Raw genomic sequence first — 19370 nt, forward strand, 5'->3', positions numbered from 1 at the left:
GGTTCCAGGGGTTCGGTTCCCAGCAAGCCCTCCTCTTCCAGGAAGGGTTCATTCCGTGCCCCTGTCTCTCACCTCGCGATCAGAATCAGACACATGAGTCAGGGGTGGGGTCAAGGGAAGGGAAGCACCTCTTCCTTCCTGCAGGATCAAGATCTCGGTGCTGGGGGCGGGCAGCATCAGCGGCAGTAGGGCCACCGGTATAGCGGGAGGGTCGGGCCCAAGAACAGAAACTCTACTCATTCGTTCACTCGCTTCACTCGCCTGCATTTACTGAGCACCTACTGTGTGCTGTGCACGGACGGTGTGACCACGCCCGAAGCGACCGCCTACATTCTCCACCCCGGGACCGGGATGCGGAAAGAAGGGGGGTCCTCCCACCGCAAGGTCCCAAGCCCCGCCCCGCCGCGACCCCCAGCGGCGGAGCCAGCAGATGAGAGCGTGGCCTGGAGCCTGGGGAGGCGGGGCCAGGTGGGCGGGGCGGGGCGGGGCCAGGCCGACGGGGCGGACTCGGGCTGCCGGAGCAGCCTGGCTGCGGGCCCCGCGGGCGGGAGCGCCTGGCGGCGGAACCGCGAGCCGCCGCGGGGACGGAGGGCTCGCGGGCCGGGAGCAGAGCCTCGCGGGTAAGGCCCGGGCGGGGTGCGATGGCGTCTTCCGGACTGGCTGGGGTCCCCGGGGCCAGCGTCCTCGGCGCCGCTGCTCGGGGAAGCGTGCGGGTTCCGGGAGCGCTCGGTGTACCCCGCAGGCCTAGGGGTGGAGGGCGGTTGCGTCGGGTCTGTCCCGCGTCCCTCTCGTCTTTCGGCTCCCACCCTCCACCCCCACTTCCCTAGGCTCCTGGGGCTCGCGGGCTGAAAGCCTCCCACCTCCGTGCGACCCACAGGACGGGGTCTCTGAGGGCTCAGAGGGGGGCGTTTCCCCCCACCTCCTCCTGGTAATCCAAACTTTCCTTCCCTCAGCCGCTCAACAAAGGTAGGAGGACAGCTACCTGCCTGTAGGAGCTGATTCACACTGAAGTGTGAGTGACTCATAGCCCCGCGGCCCTGGGGGAGTCTGCGAGTGTTATTTGGGGGAGCAGTGAGTGTAAAAGAGTCAGAGGGAAAGGCAGAGTGGATGGGAGAGTTTGGGATTGGGGACAGCCTACGGCATATGGGCTGGGTCCCTCCCAGCAGCCCAGCTCTTTCCTGCTGCCCTGGGCCTTGCTTCCCCTGGTGAGTGGTACTGACAGTGTATTTCCTCTGAGAGTGCTGAGGGACAGAGTCCTGCTACCGTGTGTCAGCCTGGAGCTTGCCCTCTCTGCCACCCTCTGACCATGAGTGCCTCACCTCCTCTCTGCCTTCATTTGTTCATCTGCTGAGGCTGGTGATGTCTGTGCCTGTGGCCAGATGGCCACACTGAGGAAAATGTCCCCGAAGTGGCCCTGGCCCTGGCCTGGGCTCTCTGTGGGACCGTTTGGGTGCCCGAGGGTGTGACACACATGTGACCTTGCTTAGGAAGCATGTAGCCAGTCCTTGGCACAAAGGGGGCTCCGGGGATGTTCCTTGAAGTGATGGCGATGATGATGAAATGGGTAGGACTTTTTCTCAATGCTCAGAGGTCCAAGGGGACATGGCAAATCCTGGAGTGGGAGCAGGATTCCTGGTTTGTGTCCAGCTCAGCACCAACTCTGTGTGACCCTGGATCAGTCCCCTGTCCTCTCTGGACCAGGGTCTCCAAAAGCAGAGGAGGGGGCTGGGATCCATCTCCTAGAATCCCTTGCAGCTGTGTCCTCTACCCAGGACACCCACGCAGGGGGCCCCTGGGAGCCAGGGCTCCACTCCGGGTGGGCCAGGGGGCCAGGATGATGGCTCTGGGAGGGTAAAGACTCTGCCGAATTCCCCTTCCCTACCCCACTGCCCTGTAACTTGGCTCTGGGTCCCATACTGGAGTACACCCAGGGCAGAGGGAGCAGGAGGAAGGGTGGAGAGATGGTATAGGCCAGTCCCTGTCAGCTGTCTGGGAAGAGGAGTGATGATGGGGTCCTGGCCGTTTCAGGGAGCCCCTCAGGCCTGCAGAGTCAGGGAAGAGCCCACCAAGGAGGCTGGCCTGGGACAGACAGAAGGTGAGTGGGGATGCAAACCTGCTTTGGCCCTTCTTGCTCACATGGACAGAGGGAAGTGAGGTGCTGAGTTAGGCCTTGCTATCTGTCTGCTGATATGGATGTAGGCAGGCATGCAGCCCTACAGGGTGGGGGACTGAGGAAACAGAGAGGTGCTATGGCCCAGCTTGGTCACAGAGGGGCTGGGTCCTGCGTTTGAAGTTGGCCGCCCCCACTCACCAGCTGTATGATCTTGGCTAGGACATCTCTCACTGCTAAGTCTTGGTTTCCTTATCTGTAACCTGTGGTAGTGAGCATCCACCCTTTGGGGGGGGGGTGAGGAATATCAAAGGGCCTGGTGACAGCTGGGCCACCTCCACTCGGGAGTTGGGGGGGGGCGGGTTGGCACAGAGTCCTGCGGCGAAGGGCCAGCTCTTAGTCCCTGCCCGCTAGGGTCTTGTGGCAAAGGCCTGAGTCTGTCCGGAGTGGTCAGGGTTGGGAACCGCTTGGGTGCTCCTGGCTTCTGTTCTTAAAACTCTGTGGTGAGATGTCCAGGCTCGGGGACCTAAGTTAGTTCCAGGCATAGGTGGTCCTTAAATAACCCCAGGTAGTGGGGCCTGCCTGGGCAGCCTGGCTGGGGGAGGTGGGCTGCGGGTGTCCTGGCAAAGCAGGGTTTGCAGTCAGGAGGAAGGCTGCTCTCTGAGCCACAGTGACCGCCACGGAGGCAGGGACAGACTGCGCCAGAGGCCAGCAGCGAGGAGGGTGGCAGACCAGTCTAACCAGAGTGGCCTGGTGTGTGTCGGGTAAGGTGAGGACATGGGTGGGGCAATGGGGGCAGTGGGTGAAAGGGCAGAGGGGCCAGTGAGGCAGGGGGAGGGGCTCTCAGAATGCCCAAGTCCTCCCCCAGGGTTGGTGGCCTCTGTCCAGAAGGCCTCTGGTATCTCCAGTGGCCCTGCCCGGGTATTCACTGGCTGTAGGCCCCCTACGTCCCAGGGGTGGTGGGGAAAACAGTCTGGGCTCTGTGTAGCCTTGGGAGGGCAGGCCTGGCTTTGCTGCCCCAACTCCTCCTCCGCACCCCCCGCAGGCCCATGCATGGGAGGACAGACAGGGGGTTGCCAGACAGACGGATGGAGTTGCCCTTCAGCCTCCTTCAGGAATCATCCTTCCTTCCTGATCCTCAGGTGGTGGGAGCCGCTGGCTCGGGGTCACACTGATGGCTTTGGCCTTGGGCGCCAGGCTCCACCAGCTGCCCCTGAACTCTAGGAGCCATACAAGTGCAAGGCCAGGCTCGGCTGTGCTTGAGGTGACAAAGGTCTCCCCCTTCCATCTCCCCAGGCACCAGAGATTCTGAGGTTCCTGCCCTGAGGCCTCCTGAATGGTCAGCCCATTCTGGAACCTGCTGGCGGGACTGGTGTTTCCTTCACCCCTGGTCCAGGGTCCAGTGCGGACTGACCCTTGGCCCACGTGGGCTGGGCCTGCTGGGTTCCAGTACTCTTTGCTGGCTGGTCTCCTAGAACGATGCAAGCTTGCTTGGTCGCCGGGCGCAGTGTCCTGGGGAGGTCAGTGGGGCCCGGGGAGCTGGCATGGCACCATTGTGGTATCCACACCCCTGTCCCCTGCAGCCACACTCCAATTCTGAAAAGTGCCCTCTGTTTCCTTGTGATCAGATGTTTATTGTGCGCTTACCGAGCCCAGGGTGGGGATGGCCTGCTGCCAAGCAGGCCTGTTCCAGGCCACTGGGTGGGGTGTGGGTGCCTGCCTGCTGGAGCCTGCAGAGGGAGTGAGGTCCTGCCCCAGGGTCAGTGGGTGATGCCTGACAGCCCCGGGCGGAGGTGTGTGTGTGCAGTGATGGTGTGAGCTCCCCCCGGGTGGGGGGCTGAGCTGCCTGGCAGGCTTCCGGGAGGAGGAGGGTGCTTCTCAGGGCTGGCAGAGATCAGGAAGCAGAGGGGAGCCTCCTTCCCTGTACAGAAGCAGCCTCTGATTATCTCTAGCCTTTAGTTCCCTCCTTGTGAAACCAGTGCTAACTGCTGGCATCCTTGGGAAAAGCACAGGAGATGCTGGCCAGGAGCCCTCCCTGTGGGGCCCCATGGAGGCTGTGCCCCCAAGCCCAGGGGGCCCTGTGCCAATTGGATCCTGCAGCTCCATTTTGAGGATATCCTTCCTTCGGTCTTGGCTGAAACGATGTTGTAATCCAGCATCCCTGCTCGTAGGCTCAGAGGGCCATGTGTCTTCACACCCCAGCTGCCCTTGGGGCCCCACCCACTGCCCTGAGCTCTGGGAAGAGCCAGTTAAGCCCCTAGCCCTCACGGCTAGCTGTTCCCAGCAAAGCAGGGAAAGGTCAGAGGTTGACCTTGGGGCCCCAAACGCTAGGATGAGGCCTTGCTTTGGCCCCACACTCCACTTGGGGCTCTGGCCAGGGGCCTGGACCTTTGCCACCCTTTGCTAGCTCCTGCCTCTGGAGCAGAGCTGGACGCCTTTCAGAATGGATTGCCTCCCAGCCCTCTGCCAGGTGCTCTGGGTACCAGGCCGGGGCTCAGTGTGGGCCCCTGGATTAGACAGACCCATAGGTTGGAGGGCAAGACTCACAGGCAGACAGACGCCACAGGGAGCAGCTCAGCCCTTGGCCCACCCTGCCCGCCCCCACCACGCAGTCTATTCTCTGGTCAGCATGTTTATCTCTCTGCCCCCACCATGCAGCTGGGAACTCTCGAAGGACAGGGCCACTTCTGAATGCCAGGGCCCACATAGACCAGGCCCAGAGGAGGGTGAGGGTGCACTTGGGCCCTCCCAGTGGGAAGTCCTACTTCGGAACATCCAGGAACTCCCAAAGGCCTGAAACACCGCAGGCAGGTGGCACCGGGCAGGGCCGGGCCCTTTTCGAACTTGGCTTGTTAAGACCTGCCCACATTTAACTGTCTGCTCAGTGTCTGAGACAAATGCACTCCGTCATCTTGGAAGGCCTCGACCACCCAGCATGGCGGAGTCGCTGATCAGATAATCATGCTTGTTGTGCCACAGCCTTGCTGAAAGGTTCCCGTTATAATCCCGCAGCCCAGCTAGCCAGCCTGCCCCCGCCGTTGTCCCGATGCTCCTAGTGGCCCCAGCATGGGACAGATGGGAGACTCGGGTGGAGTGTCCTTGGGGCTCCATTGGAAATGTGGCTTACCTTCCTAGAGGCATATGTTAGGGCCAAGATTGGAGCCATCCTGGGCTCCCCAGACCTGCAGGCCATTGTGGGAACCTGGTCTTTGGGCCCAGGGAGCCAGTCCCTGAGGTGGGGCCCGACAGGGTTGGATGGCTGTCCATAGGAGGGTGGTGAGGAAGGACCGGAATCCCCGAGCAGACAAGTGTGAGGAGGACAGCCATGTGTCAGAGCGGGAGGGAGGTGTGGCAGGAAACTCGGCGCCTACCTTGCCTCCTGAAGAACGTCCCTTCCTCACCCAGCTCCTTCCTTTCCTTCTAGTTGGGGCCAGAAAGGGATGAGCAGTTGGTGCTGACTCCCTGGGTTTCTGGATGGCTGGGCAGACACAGCACTGGAAGCCAGGCTCTGGTGGGCAGGTCAGCGGTCAGCTAGGTGGACAGAGGGGCTGCGTCTCCTACCCCTCAGCCTAGGATGGGACATGGCTTCCTGCTGCCATCATGGTCAGGCCTAAACCCTCCAGGAATGCAGGGTGGCCTCTTGGTGCTGGGCAGGGCACTTGGTAGTGACCTGGCTGGGAGGGGGCCTCAGGGCCCCCACCGGCAGTGTCAGACCACCAAGGCTTCCTGCTGAGCCACCCAGCTCTTCTCAGAGCTGACGATGCTGGGCCCTAGAGGCACAAGCTACAGCTGTCAGTACCCTGCCAGAAACCCTGTCCCAGGACCTTATCTGTGTCGGGGGTCCACACAGCCCTCTTCCCCTTTGCCTCCTGTCTTCTCCCAAGTCCTGCTCAGGGAGGAAATGCTCCTCTGGGAGGCCTTACTGCGACACTGCTGCCTGGTGTGGGCCAGGGCTGGGGTCCCCAGTGCCGGCTCCTTGCCACACCGAGCTAAGGAGGGTCATGCCTGGGCCTTCTGGCAGGGGTCTGTCTTTGGTCTGGTGATGGGGCGCAGGGAGAGTCCCAGGCTGGGAGCAGGCCCCCGGTGCTGCCCACTGGGGCCTCAGCTCCAGGGGTCCACAATGGAGCAAGGAATGGAGTCTGCCATCTCTGAGACCTGACCCATTCAGGGGTCCTGGGCGCCTGGTCTCAGAAGCTTTGCCCCCTGGGGCAGGGACTCTCTGAGACCAGTCTTCCCATTTTCCTGAGACTGTGACCAGAGGGTACAAAGCTGTGGTCAGTGGGAGCTTTGCCCACCGCGGGGCAGGAAGCTGCTGGGGAAGGAAGAGTGTTGAGAAAGAGACGCCCCTCCCGTGCCAAGCTTCCCCACAGCTGGGCACTGTGGGGCCGCTCTTTGGGGGCTGGGTCTTGGGAAGCCCAAGCCGCGGCCTCCAAGTTGAGCCGTGCACCCCTCAGAGACCTGCACGGAGCCCTCCGGGGTGCCTGGCCCCCTGGTCCTGGCCCTGCTGGTGGGCAACACCCACGATTGGCACGGGAGGTGCCGTGGGGGGCACCCATGGTGGGGCCTCCGTGAGGTGGGAGAGCAGGAAGGGAACAGGAGGGGTCAGGCCAAGGGGACAGGAGGGGCCAGGCCGAAGGTCCCATGCAGTATCAGTGTGCAAGCTCTAAAGGAGAGGCCTGGAGAAGGCAGAGGGAATGCAGAGGTCAGGCCCTGGGGCTTGGGAGGGTTGAGAGCAGGGCTTGGGGTCTGGAGACCCTCCCACAGACCCCCGGCCCCCTGCAGCCATGGCTATGAGGAAGCGTGGCGGGGGGGGGGTTAGACCTGCAGGAGGGCTAGGTGCACAGTAGGGATAGGGGTCCGCTGACCCCCTGCTGAGGGACCCCTGGGGCTGCGGGTGAGGCCACCCTGGTAAGCCTGGGGTAGCCCTGGGGCCTGGGGTACTGACCGCACCCCACCCCCACCCCAGTCGTCTTTGCCGGCCTTTCTGGCCCACAGTGTTGTGAGTCCATGGCTGTCTCCCTAGGGAAAGGGAGGGTGTTCCTGTAGCACTTGGCCCCCCCTGCTGTACCCCCTTCCCCCTCAGTGCAGGCTGCCCCAGCCTCGTGGCAGCTTTTCTGCCAGGAGGAGGCCTTGGGTGCTGGCACGCAACAGCCTGGTTCCTGGCTCTGTTGACGAGTGGAAGCCTCCGTGCCTGAGTGCTAGAGCAGAGTGTCCGCTCTGTCCATGACAGCGCGAGGGGCAGGGCGAGGCACGCACTTAGCCTGTGGGGATCTGGTGAAGCTTTCCAAGGCTCTTGGGCAGGAGCTAGGATGCAGAGGAGGCAGGCAGCCTGGGAGAGCTCTGGCTGTGGGCTCATACGGGTCTGGGTGCCTGGCTGGAGCCTTCCACGCCTCAGGAAGGACCTGGCCCTGGGCAGCAGCGGAGTGGGCTCCCACCAGAGGCCCTCTTTTCTAGCCCTGCTGGCTCTGAGAACCCCCAGCCTGACTGTGGGGCATCAGGGAGTGCCTTGGGGTTATCTGAGCTGGGGCTGAAGACCAGGCAGGAGTTTGTCAGGTAGAGATAGTGAGAGGAGGTCAGGGAAGGCTGCATGAGGTGTGTAGTGTGGTGGAGCACCAGCTGGGTAAGGACCTTGAACTTGACCCTGACTATAGTCACCTTTGAGAACCTGCCCTCTGCTGTGGCTGGGACAGGGACTCAGAGCCAGAAGGGGAAAGGGAGGGTGGGCCTGGGGTGCAGGATCTCACAGGACAACCGGCCTTGGAAAGGGGACAGTGTGGAGGACAGCAGGATGGCTGGGTGGAGATCCCCCTGATGGAGGCCTAGATCGCACTGGGCGGGGGAGACTGGGGACGGACCCCTTTTCCCGCCAACCTGGGGCCCCCGCCAGAACTTTTTTCTCCCTGGGCCTTTGAACAATGGGGCAGTGTGAGGACGCCTGGGAACAGTCCGGTTCCCCTGTGGGCCTGCGCTGAGGGGCGCGGACAGGAGCCAGCAGCCGTGAGTCATCTTGTCCAGCGCCCAGGCCCCGGGGTTCCCAAGGCGGAGGAGGAACATGCTGCTCTCAGTTCCTCTGCTGGGGGGTGGGGGGGGTAAGGAGGGGGCTGGCCTGATCCTCCTTCCCTCTTTTGCCCCTCTCTCTCGCCTCTTCCTGTGTCCTCTCTCCAGCTCCCTCCCTTCTGGGCCTGTCCCTGTCTCCCTGTCTCTGTCCAGGGGCCCAGGCCTGGGAGTGGCTGCAGCCTGTCTCCGCCCCCGGCCCTGTCCACGGCAGCCTGGGCCAGGGGGCTGGCCTGTCACCATGGTGCCCCCCTCTCTGGGCCTGTGCACAACCCCAGGAGATAGCCCGTGAGTGGGCAAGACCGCCCAGGTGGGACACCTCCCGAGGCCACTGAGTAAAATGTGACCAAAAGCAGAAGACAGTGCAGTAAGATAAAAAACTCAGTCAAAACTAATCAATAGTGTCAAAGACAAAAGTGATCTGAAAACAGCTTAAAAACATTAGCATTCAGGATAAAAGGGTAACAGGACGTGAATTAAAACAGAAGATCTCGCTGGGAAAGGCTGCAAAGAGCAGGAGGAGGGGACTCTCATGTGGACCCCTGAGGCTGGGTTCTGGCCTGGGGCAGGGGGAGCGAGAGGCCAGAACCCCATTGGACAGATGGTGAACTGGGGTTCCTGGTGAGGGAGGGCTCCAGGGACCCACAGTGGTCAGACCCCCAGTCAGAGGATCCAGATTGGAGGCTACACCTCCTGCCTCCCTGGGCCCTGGTGTTCTTTGCCCTGACCCCCGCTGAAGGGTAAAGGGCTGAAGAGTGCCGTGGTTTCCTCCTGTGTGGCAGGAAAGATACTAACGAGATGGGTAGTGGGACAGATGGCAGAGAAGCCGAGGCTGCTGACTGCTGCAGGGTCCCAGCTGTGTCCCTGATGGCCTAGCCCTAGATGCCTTGGCAAGTGGCTGCCATTGTGGAGGGCTGGTGCAGCTGCCTTGGCCTGGGCCGGGCACACAGCAGGGGTCTGTAGGGTGTGCCCATCATGGCTGACCTCTGGCTCATGCGAGGAGCAGTGGGGCTAGATCTCTCTGGCCACCTCCTCTACCCCCTTCCAACCCTAGCATAAGCTTCATGGCCTCCATATCCCCAGTGTTCCCTTGTCTTCTTGCCCTGGTGCTGAGATCTGGGCTAAGGTGAGACCCAATGCTGGGCCTAGTGCCTATGTTAGTGTCCCTGGAAGCCGTCTTCTTTGGTCCTCAGGGTGCCATTAGTGGCCAGCCCATTTGGGGAACGAGGTAGTGAGGCTTAAGGTGTGAAGTGACTTATACCAAGTCCTCAGTGCAGATAAATAAAGCCGGGACTGGAGCCTAGGCCTGAATGGGACCCTGGCCTGGAAGGTCTCCCCGGGGGCACATCTGAGACCTCATCCACACACAGCTGAGCTGGTGGCCCTGATAAACAGCTCTGCAGTGAGCCTGCTTTTGTTCCTTCTGTGTGAAGGTGCATGCCTCCTCCTACCTCAACCCCAGGCCCTTTGCACAAGTTGCTTCCTGTCCGTGACACCCTCCATGTGATGTCCTTGCTTGGCTCCTTCATGTGGAAGATTGCTCCCGGGATGCTCGGGCTGATGTGTCACTGTGTCTGGGTGGAATGCTTGTCACAGGAACGTGAGTCACAAGTGGCTGCCTCCCCAGCAGTTGGGAGCCCCGGATGGAGGGTGAGTCCAGCTTGGACTCTGGGGTGAAGGGTGCAGTGTTTACTGGCAGGGGTACCCTGACTGTTTCCTTCTGCCCCAGTACCAGAAGAGCTTGGGGGCTGGGGTAATGCTACGTAGAGGAGGGACCAGACCCTGTGACTGCCACCCAGCCCAGCCCAGCCCAGCCCAGTGATGGACAACAAGGGCAATCCTCTGGTCCTTCCTGCTGTGTTTTCTTAGCTCTCCAGTGGGGTTCCTTCATGGCTCTGTAGGAGACCTTTCTAACGGAGATTCTATTCCCAGAATACCTAACTGCTTTCATTGGAACCTCTGCTGGAGTGTGGACCTGTCTGTCCACACAGCCCTAGCACGGAGTGCCTGGCCTCAGCCCTGCTTGCACTTCTTAGCCCAACAGCTCTTGGGACAGCCCCATTCCCCATGGAGACTCTGAGGCCTCGGGCTCTTCTTCTTACCAGACCTCGTTCTGAGGTGAGCTCCAGACCCCTCCCGCTGTGGGAACTGGCAGTGGTGAGCAGGGCTGAGGGTGGGAGCTTGTGGCTGAGTGTCTCCTGGCTGGGCTCCCCTGGGCCTTGGACGTGAGTTGAAAACAAGCAGACTTGGAGCCCTCAAGGACAGGTCCCACAAGGACCTGCACCCCACATCTGTCCCAGCCTGTGTCCTGCAGTCTCCTGCCCAGAGCCCCGATGCTGCCTAGAGCCCCAGCTCTTTCCAGTTGCCCTCTGGGCTGGTGCATTTTCTGCCCAGGTGGGACCTATTGTCCTTCCTGAGAGGAGGCTCTGGGGCTCCTGGTCCTCTGTCCCCTTAGAGCTAGCTTGGGCAGGAAGTGCCAGGCTGTGTGGTGTGGCTCCCATGGACAGCACCAGCTGGGTGGCCACAATGAGTCTGGCTTAGCCTCTACTTCCTCACGAGGGAGAGCAGGGCACTGTTTACCCTTGAGCAGCTGGGGACCAAGAGGGCCACGGAGCTGACACATTGGTGCTGGGTGGACATTCCAGGCCCCTGTCCTGGCCCATTGGCTTGGCCTTCTGTAACAAGAGGGGACTACAGGAAGGAAAGCATCCCAGCCTTAATGACCCCCTGCCTTAGCCTCAGCAAGTGGGGTGTCTGTCCCCACGGGATGTGCGTGTGGGAGAGGTGTCCCCAGGAGGCTCGGTTCCTAAGGAGGCCAGCCTGGGGCTGGGAGCAGGAGCCAGGCCCTGTTTGGCTAGGGAGGCAGGCTAGCTTCCAGCACCAGGACCATCTTCTGGAGCCTTCTCCGCCCCGCAGCAGGGCTTCTCACTTAGTGTAGAGAGTCAGTGTGGCATGACCTGAGCACTGTGGCCCAGGAAGGCCAGAGGTAGAGCAGGCTAGGTTTGGGGAAGTCTTACTCTCTGTTCGTTCCTCATCTGGCCAGAGGTTAGCTTGTGTCTGACCTCAGAGGAGATGATCTCTCTGTTTCCGTGTCTCCTGACAGAGGTGCTCTGCAGGTCTCCTGGCCGACCACATCCCCTTGACCCCTGGGAGGGCAGCGGTGGCACTGGGCAGCCTTAACTGCCCAGCGGGTTCTCGGGGTGTGAGGGGGCATGGTCTGGCCCCATGTCTGCCTTGTCAGGGATGGGCACCAGGTTGGGAGAAGTCCCTCTGGGAGGGGTCCAGGCCCTGTTTGGTGGGCGCTGAAACCCCCATACTGGGCATCTGTCATGTAGCCAGAGGCCCCCCGGCGTGCTTGAGACAAGACGAAGGGTTTAATTCAGCAGATGAGCCCTTGAACTAGGTGCCATGGAGACTCAGGGGCCCCTAGCCAGTCAGGGTGGGTTTGCAGGTGTTCATACAGAGAGACTGCCCCCCCGCCCCGCCCTGCCTGCTTTGTGCCAGGCACCTCGAAGGAGATGAACACAGGGAGGGGCTGTCCTTGCCAGCTGCTGGAGAGAGAGTTGAAGGGAGGGGCAGTCTCCCCTGGGCGCTGGGCAGGGGTCCCAGTGTAGCCAGAGGCCTGAGAGAGAGAGAGAGTGTGTGTGTGTGTGTGTGTGTGCGCGCGTGTGTGTGTGCTCCCACCACTACAGGAGTGCGGCTGGGAATGGGGCTGGAGGTGGGCAAGGAGTCTGGATGCTCAAGGATCCAGACCCGTGGGGCGGGGTGGGGAGGTGTCACCCAACTCTGAGCAGGATGGGTGGACAGAATGCTCCCCTTTCCAGCATGACCATGCTGACGGAGTTGCCAGCAAAAGGCCAGCGACCAGAGGCGCCTGGAGTGTCCGTCCTCACCAGCCATGCCAGGTGGTCCTCGGGACAACACCGCACCAGAGCCGTCAGCCCCACTCCTCAGAGGAGGAAGCGGAGGCTCAGAGTGGGCCACAAGTTTCGGAGTCCCTTGGGACACCTGTATGGTCTCTGCCGTGGTCTCCTGCCTCCCCGGGGTTGCTGGGCAGCCCAGGAGCCCCTGGCGTAGGCAGGACTGAGGGCCTGTCTTGGGGGTAGCACTCCTGGGACAAGGCTGATGAGAGGCAGGCAGCCTCTGTGGGCAGCAGGCCGGGAACTTGGCGGGGGCGGAGGGACGGGGCCCACACATCAGCGCACTGGAGAATTTTTTCTCAAGTGATTAAAAGGTGCAAACTCGTCTGTGTTTTGATGAACTGAAGTGTGAATCCTGACCCGCCTCTGCTGGCTCTCAGTCTGAGGCAGGAGTGTGGCTTTGGCCAGAGACAATGCCGGTTAGCACTTCCCCCAGACCCAGCCTGCCTCTCACTGCACCCACCGTGCTCGCTGCCCAGCTTGGGAATGTTGGCAGGAGGCAGACACGCCTGGCCTGGGAGAGAAGGACTCCGGGGTGCTGCGGGGTCTTCTGTGGGGACACAGCTTGGGTGCCAAGTGACCCAGAGCAGAAACCCCAGCCCTGCCCCTAGCTTGGCCCAGAATCCCAGCGCCCATGTGGGCAGGCAGGCACGGGGCCTCTTTCTGTCCTTCCCTTCATTTCCTTTACCCTTGGACACAAGAGTGGCTGGGCTGCTTCCTGCCTCTACCTTGGGTAGCCCTGAGAAACTCCTGGGGCCTTCTAGACCCGAGCATACCACTGTCTTTCTGGGGACACTGGCAGGCTCCGATTGGTGACTTGCTCTGGGTTTCACAGTCGTTGGTCTTGAACACTGGCTGCTTGCCAGCCGGCGGTCATCTCCCCAAGGAGAGGTCCTGGGCACGGGTGGGCCTCGGCTGTAGCCTACTCTGGACATCGGTTCTTGTCGAGGGTCCAATTAGCTCTGGGTCACAGTTCTTCACTCTGGCTCTGAGGGACAGTCTAGGCATGTGCTAGTTAGACCATGTCAGGGTGATGGTCCTGTGGGTAGACGTGACTTTGAACCTATCGGTCCATCCATCTGTTTTTTGGGCCTGCCGTGGGCCAGGCACCAACCTGGCTCTGGGGATGCGGTGGGAGCCAGGCTGATGGGGAGGGCTGGGGACATCCGTGGGAGGACATAAGCCTATGCCACTGACGTGGAGATTTCAAAGGGTGTGCTGTTCTAGGTGGTTCTGTTTTCAAAGGATGAGGGAGCATTAGTCTGCGGGTGGAAGAGATTGCACATACTGGGAATGGGGCATGAAGGTCCAAAGGCCCGGGGCAGGAAGCAGGGCTGGACCCCAAGTACTTGGACTTGTGCCAAGGAAGGGCTGGGCAGGGGTGTGGGCCAGAGGCTGAGGCAGGAGTGGGCTTAGCAAATCTCGTGGGTGGGAGCTGGAGGTGGCATCCAATCCTGTGCTTGGGAAGGGTGGGGTTGGGGTGGGGGAGTCCGGCCTGGAGGAGGGCAACCAGCTGGAAGCCCAAGGCGAGGTGGGGGGGCAGGGGATGGGGCTCTCCCTAGACTGAGTCTCTCCCTGCAGGACACACCCAGGACTTGAGATGAAGTTGGTCCTGGAAAGGACTTCTGGGGAGGGGGTCCTGATATGTAATAGTTTCCTAGGGCTGCCCTAACAAAGTCCCACACCTGGGGGCTTCAAACAACAGACATTTACTCTCCCAGAGTCGTGGAGTCCCAAAGTCTCAGATCCAGGTGTAACCAGGACCACGCTGTCTCCCCAGGCTCTGGAGAAGAGCCCTTCCTTCCTTGCCGTTTCCATCTCCTGGTAGCTGCGGACGTCTGCATCTACATCTGTGGCGTCTCTGTCTTATGCCCCCCTCACCTCAGTCTGCCCCTCCAGCTTCATATGATCTTCTCTATCTGCTCTTCTCAGAAGGACACATGCCATTGGATTGAGGGCACTTCTGGCTAATCCAGGATGAGATCCTTAATGACATATGCAAAGGTCCCTTTTCCAAATAAGGCCACATTCATAGTTTCTGGGGGCTAAGACTTCGACACGGTTCTTCGGGGACCCCCACGTAGCCCATTACACCAGGTGACCCCAGCAGGGCCCTGCCCTCCACACCACCCACTCCCTCCACCTGGTACACCATCGTGGCTGCCTTCTCTGGAAGGCAGCTTTCAGCCCCAGGTATGGAGAGAAGGCAGAGGCCAGAGAGAGGAGTGGGTATGTGGCTGGGGGTCCTAGGGTTGGCTCTGGGCAGACTCAGGCCCTGCAGGGGGAGCTGATAGGAAGCATCTTATTTTGAGATCTTGAGGTTTTCCCCAGTATGGTCGCCAGCCACCGTTCCCTGAGCCCAGCAGGTCCTCCTTGACACCTTCAGTGCCTGAACTGCCCCTGCAGGTGGCAGGCGGGCCCCGGGGCGGGCACAGGGGCCCAGGGTGCCTACAGGAGAGCCGGGGTTAGGGTTCCCGGGGACGTGGTCCCATTCCTCGCACCTCCGTTGTCTGGGGTCAGCCTGGCCGGTGCCATCCTCCCGAACGGCCATGTCCTCGTGAACAGCGCAGGTCTGGCCCCGTCCTCCTGAACAGTCATGTCCTCGTGAGCAGTGTGGGTGCAGCGAGGACCAGCCTCGTGGCCGTGAGCACAGCACTGAGGCCGACTCCATGCCCGGCTGCGGAGGGGCTGTGGTGTTGGTCGTTGGCCTTGCCCCTGAGCAGACTGAGGACCCCAGGAACCCAGACTGAAAGCTCTCCCTCTCTCTTTCTTTTTCAGGCTGACCCTTGGCCCCTGCCTGGCCCTGTTGGCTGGCTCTCACCCACCGTGGTAAGTCCTAAGTCTGGGGAGGTGGAGGGGTCCCCAAGACAGCACTTTGAGGGGCTTGCCCTTGGGAGGGGAGGAGCTGGAATTTAGGGAGGGCGGGGTAGAAGACAGAGCCATCTGATGCGGGGACCCCAGCCCTGCCCCCGCCCCACTCGTGTTGCTGCTTGGATGCTGGTGTGGGATCAGTTCCATGGCTGTTTCTACACCCTGTAAAAGGTCATGGCGCTGCCATTAGTGGAGAGCGCTCTGTTTTCAGGAATAGAGATGATAGCGTGATTTGTTGCAAGGTCAAGTGCTGCCTCAGGAGGTAGGAGGGCAGGCGGGGAAACTGAGGCCCAGGGAAGAGGTGGAGCAGCCCAGAACTCTGACCTCAGGCTCCCATAGGGAAACTAAGGCTGGAGAAGGGGCCAACATGGGTCTGACCCCCATGGGGACGCCAGCTGCTGCCTTGACCTCAGGCCTTCTCATCCATCCCTCCTTCTGTCCAGTGAGGGCCAGTACATCCCAGGGAGAGCTGGCTGGCTCCCAGTTCTTGTCCTGGCCAGTTCTCACCCCCACGCCTGTCCCCCAGCCTCCCTGGGCCTCAGCCACCTTGTTGACCACCCTGGATGTTGCTCTGAGCCCTTGTCCTGTCTTTGACTTCCTCCCCCCAGTCCCTCCCAGCAAACTTCACCTCCTCTGTCAGAACTGCCTGCCCCCCGGAGTCATCCCCTGATCTACCTGCTGGGCCTGCCACCGTCCCTCCACCCCATAGCCCCTAGAGGCCCCCACCCCAGCCCAGAACTGCCTCCCTGCCTTGTCCTGGCTGGATCATGACCCAGGGGCTTCTCACCTGCTACTTTATCTCACCCTTCAGCACCCATTGCACAGACGGAGAAACTGAGGCTCAGAGGGGCTAAGTAGGTTGAGGCCACACGGCTGGCACAGGATAGAGGTAGCTGAGTATCCAGCCTGTCTTGCTCTGAGGTCCTCTCTCCTCCCTGGGCAGACTGCAAAGGGGAACAAGGGGAAGAAGCCCACCTCTAAGCCTCTGTCTGTCATGGCCACCAGTGGGCACTGAGGCTGACTCAGGTGTGGGAAGGCTAGGGTGGCTGTGCCCAGCCACAAAGCCTAAGTTCCCTACCCTCCAAGAGATAGCAGGCAGTCTGTGATCCCAGACTGGGCCCTGGGGGCATGACGGCCATGGCAGGGGTCTGGGTCTGTGGACAGAGTGGGAGCAGAGGCCCCCCAGCCTGGGAGCTGCCCTCCACCGGAGCCCCAGTGACAACTATGTGGGGGATGGCCAGGTGCCAACATGGTCGATCGTGCGGAGCACACCCCAGGAAACTTACTGGATGAGACAGTTAGCGACTCCCTGGGGACCCCGTGGTCTGGCCTCTCTAACCCTCAGATCCTGCTGTGGGTTTCTTCGCAGAGTGCCCCTTCCTTTGGCCTCCTGTCCTTTGTGGGATCCCAGCTCGGGAGAGGAGAGGCAGGGGATGTGGGGGCTCAGCACCAAACAGCCCAGCCTTGCCCCCCTGCTCCCTTTCTTGGCTGTGGGTCTGGGCAGTGGAGGAAGCCCGCCTTGGTGGGGCAGCGTTGGCCTGGGACAGGCCCAAGTGGGTCCTGGGGCAGGTCCTGACACTGGCTGAGCCACAGAGAGGGGTGATCACTAGAGGCATGTGAGCTCAGCTCTGCACAGAGGCTGTGCCAGGCAGGAGAGTGGAATTGGCCTGTGGAAGAGGAAGGAGGGAGGGTGAAGGGAGATGCCTGTGCCTATGCTGGGAACCTAGTTCCTCAGTCCGATGTGGGTGTCAAAGGGCAGGGAGGTGGGGGGAGTGAGCTCCCTGCATGGGGTGTGAGCACCGGCTTCTTGGTGGGGGAAAGGGCTTCTGGGGCCAAGGAGACAGAGTCTGACCCCTCTGGCTGTAAAGGGGCTTTGGGGGTTTGCTGGAGAGAAGCCGAGGTGGCCATGGGAGTGTGTATGCTGGAGGACCAGCAGGGAGCTTCCTCCCAGGGCACCCTGGGACCTGGGGCACTGGGTCTCTGACCCCATATGGGATGGGAGAAGGGTCGGCTAAACCCCAGCAGGCCAAGGTGCAGCCCTGGGTCTCAGCTGGGCCTCGGGACCTTAGAGGGTAGAAGGCAGGAAGTGCTGGCTAGCCGGGGCTGTCGGGAGGACCCGGCAACAGGAAGTGTTGCATGGGGAGGAAGCCCGGGCAGCCGCAGACCCCAGAGGTAGCCGGCGGCTGTCAGCAGGAGGGAGCTGTGGACCCGGGCAGTGCTCAGGGACATGTCCGGGCATCAGGCCTCCCCTGCCTGGGGGAGGCAGGCTACCAATCTGCCCTGTGACCTCTGAGTCCCATGGCCTCCTGGGGCCTCAGGACAACTGCCCCTAGCCCGTCCACCGACAGGAGCAGAGCCATGTGCCGGCTCACTGACTTCAGGTTAGTGGGGCGGCCCACGGACTGGGGGCTTGGGAGGTGGCCCTGGCCCCGTGTTTCCAGTACGGCCTGGGAGGCTGAGCTCTGGACTCCAGAGCTGACAGGCTCTGAGGAGAACCCTGAGAGCCGGGTGGGGCACAGTGGGAGCCCCACTGTGCCCCACCATGGGCTGCTCAGCCTGCAGCTGGCAGGGAACCGGGGGCCCGGGTTGGGGTACACCTTCCCATTGTATATGCTGGCGGGCTGGCCTAGCCTGTGGGTCCTGTGTGCGTACACATTGAGTGAGTGTGTGTGCCCGGTGGGGGTGTGTGTGTGAGTGTGTATGTGTGCGCATATGCTTGGGGGTCTGGCAGGGAGATGAAGGGCTGGGGAGGCTCTCCTCATGAGGCCCAGTTCATGCCCCTTCCCTCCGGCATGGCTGGTCACCAGCTTCCGGCCTCTGTAGGAGATTTTTGGTTTTGATTCTCTTATAGAGAAAGATTCTGGGAAGACGAAGGCAGGGAACTGAGAGGGGAGAATGGATGGGCGATGTGTATGGTGCTGTGAGCCCACCGGCCCCTAGGGCCTGCCGGGTGCCAGGCTGGGGGAGTGCCTATCCCTGGCAAGCCCCCCCCCACCTTCCAGTGTTTACTGACGGTGTAACTTTGGGTGAGTTACTCAGTCTTGCAGGCCCTCGATGTCTTCATCAGTGGTGTGGGGGTGATGCTGACGCACACATCAGGGGGTGTTGGGATGATGACATGGGCTGATCTGTGAGGAGCACCGAGCCTAGCCTACAGTGAGTGCCCGGTGCACTTCTTCCAGCCCTGCTGTTCTAGTCTATAAAGTAGGACTAAAGCACCAGGCCTGTGGGACTTAAGGACCTGGCAGGTGGGACTTGGCCCCGGCCCATGCAGGGCTGGGTGGCAGCAGTGATGTTTCTGACCTGTACTGGGGCTGCCAGCCCAGGGCTGGGGGACACCCAGCAAGGGTCTCATTAGCCTCTGGAGGCCAGGTGTGTGCGTCTGCTTATGAGGGAGTGAATGAGTGTGTACCAGTGGGAGTCCATAGATATGTGTGTGAGTACATAGTGTGCTTGAGTGTGTGTGTGGATGAGTGTATGTCTAAGAACAAGTGTGCGTGAGCACGTGTCCAAGTGTGCGTATATGTGCCTGTGTGTGTGTACATGTGTATATATGTATGTGTGTGTATACGTCTGCATGAGTGTGTGTATGTGTGTGCATATGTCTCCTTGTATGTGTGTCTGTGTATGTGTGCATGTACAGGTCTGCATTTGAGTGTGTACATGTGCGTGCATGTGTGTCTGAGTGGGTACGTGTGCACGTATCGGTCTGCGTGTGAGTGTGTACGTGTGCGTGTGTGTCTGTGTGTCTGCGTGTGTGTCTGTGTGTGCGTGCATGTGGCTGCATGCATTCGGGGACCCCCAGCCCCACTGTGCCCTGCAGTTCGGGACCGGTCTGGTCACCACTGACAGGAACCCTGACTGTGGTCACACGAAGCGCCAGCTCCCTCACCGCAGCCAGGGCTGTGTCTGCAGGTGTGAAGGAGGAGAGCCATGGGAGCTCGGCCTCCAGGTCCCCTGCTCAGCTCTCGTGCACAGGCTCATACCCGTGCACACTCACGCACACGCTGGTGCACACACTATACCCTGCATGTGGGCCGTGTGGGTCCCACGCACAGCCGTCTGAGCATACTGCCTGCAACTCTGACAGGGTGTGGAGCCTCAGGGCGCATGCGGGCCAGGTGGGGGGTGACCACACGCTCTGGGGCTTACAGTCACAATGGGGGGGGTGTGATCCACCAAGTGACAATTGGAACTTGACGAGGGCTGTCTCTGTGGGCCAGTGCAGTGTCACCCACCTGCTTGTCCCCCTCCCTGCGCCTCAGGCCTCTGAGCACCCAGACCAACCTCAGCTTGAAGAGAAGGTCCCAGGTGAGCGAGGAGCAGGGACCAGAGAGTGCCCGAGGGTCTGCAGTCCCTAGTACACACCCTGCGCACAAAGACCTTGTGCCTTCTGGAAGGTCCCACGGAGCCCA

At 61.4% G+C, this 19370-nt stretch overlaps 1 protein-coding gene across 2 annotated transcripts in view; it reads left to right on the forward strand.

The window, feature by feature from the left end:
- The first annotated feature begins 503 nt into the window (after window positions 1–503).
- The window catches only part of SH3BP2 (SH3 domain binding protein 2), a 34810-nt gene continuing 15943 nt past the window's right edge, over window positions 504–19370 (forward strand). The window contains exons 1-3 of one of the 2 annotated variants that reach the window (XM_080797115.1): window positions 540–620; window positions 2029–2095; window positions 14863–14913. The gene's annotated coding sequence lies outside the window, so the exon portion shown is untranslated. Of the gene's footprint in view, window positions 621–2028; window positions 2096–14862; window positions 14914–19370 lie in introns of both variants that reach the window. The other variant, XM_080797116.1, reaches the window with a different exon arrangement.

Source organism: Martes martes (genome assembly GCF_963455335.1).
Source record: "Martes martes genome assembly, chromosome: 2".
Taxonomy (NCBI): domain Eukaryota; kingdom Metazoa; phylum Chordata; class Mammalia; order Carnivora; family Mustelidae; genus Martes; species Martes martes.